The sequence below is a fragment of the Limulus polyphemus genome, unplaced genomic scaffold (genome assembly GCF_000517525.1).
Source record: "Limulus polyphemus unplaced genomic scaffold, Limulus_polyphemus-2.1.2 Scaffold50, whole genome shotgun sequence".
Lineage (NCBI taxonomy): Eukaryota > Metazoa > Arthropoda > Merostomata > Xiphosura > Limulidae > Limulus > Limulus polyphemus.
In genome coordinates, this window is record NW_013665660.1 from 1379691 (window position 1) to 1380746 (window position 1056).

Sequence of the window (1056 nt, forward strand, 5' to 3'; positions counted from 1 at the left end):
TCTTCTATCCAATTAGTTGATACATCCCATACTCCTATAGATATAATTTTTTTACAAGTCTTTTATGTGGCACCTTGTCAAATGCTTTCTGAAAATCCAAATACAACAAATCTACACCCTTACCCTCATCTACATAAGCAGTAACCTTTTCAAATAATATTAAAAGATTTGTAAAGCAAGATTTTCCCTTAGTGAAACCATGTTGACTATCCAGTAAAATTCTAAACTTTGTTAAATGACTTGCAAAGCATATTTTATCAGACTTTCCAAAACTTTTCACACAACTGATGTAAGACTAATGGTTCTATAATTACTGGGACAATTTATATCACCTCACTTGAAAAGAGGAGTTACATTAGCCAACTTATCTCACTCTTAAACACACTGAAAAGTGTAGTATTTGGGAAAGTTATAAATGCTGGTAGTAAAAGGTTGTGCAGTAAGATAATATAAATTGACAGCTTGGCTAGTTTGAGTAAAATAGAAAATATGAAAATATTAATTATAAAGTCTATAAGATTATCTCTGGAAACCTATGACCAAAAAAAAAGAAAGAATGTTTTAGTCTTGTCTGTTAAGAATGAGATGAATGCTTTGAAGAACATATCAAATTTTTGAGAAAAATTCCTTATCATTGTGGGTAAAAAATACTTATTGTTCTATTTTATACGAACCCCAACCAACTTATTGCTAGTGACATTAACATCTTCAGGAAGTTAAGTGCTGCAGGTATTAGACAAAAAAGACTGTAGAGATTATAAAGAATGTTTTCATCTACATGTTAAGAAACCTCCTCATGAAAAGAAAATTTTAGATTTTGTTCTTAGCATTGAAGATGTGGTTAGAAGTATTGCTGTGAAGGAGCAATTATATACTAAAGATTATTAGAAAATTATTGTTCATTTATTAGGGGAACTAAATTTAGATACCCCAAGGAATGTATTAGGCCTCTATGTCACATATTATCTTTTCAATTTCACTTTTGGTAAAAAAGAAACGAAATCTGTAACATGTGTTTGTGTATGTATATATATATATATATATATATATATATAT

General features: G+C 29.0%; 1 protein-coding gene across 2 annotated transcripts in view; it reads right to left on the reverse strand.

The window, feature by feature from the left end:
* The window catches only part of LOC106463073 (rhophilin-2-B-like), a 40051-nt gene that overhangs the window by 4495 nt on the left and 34500 nt on the right, over positions 1 to 1056 (reverse strand). The gene's annotated exons all lie outside the window — the stretch shown is intronic.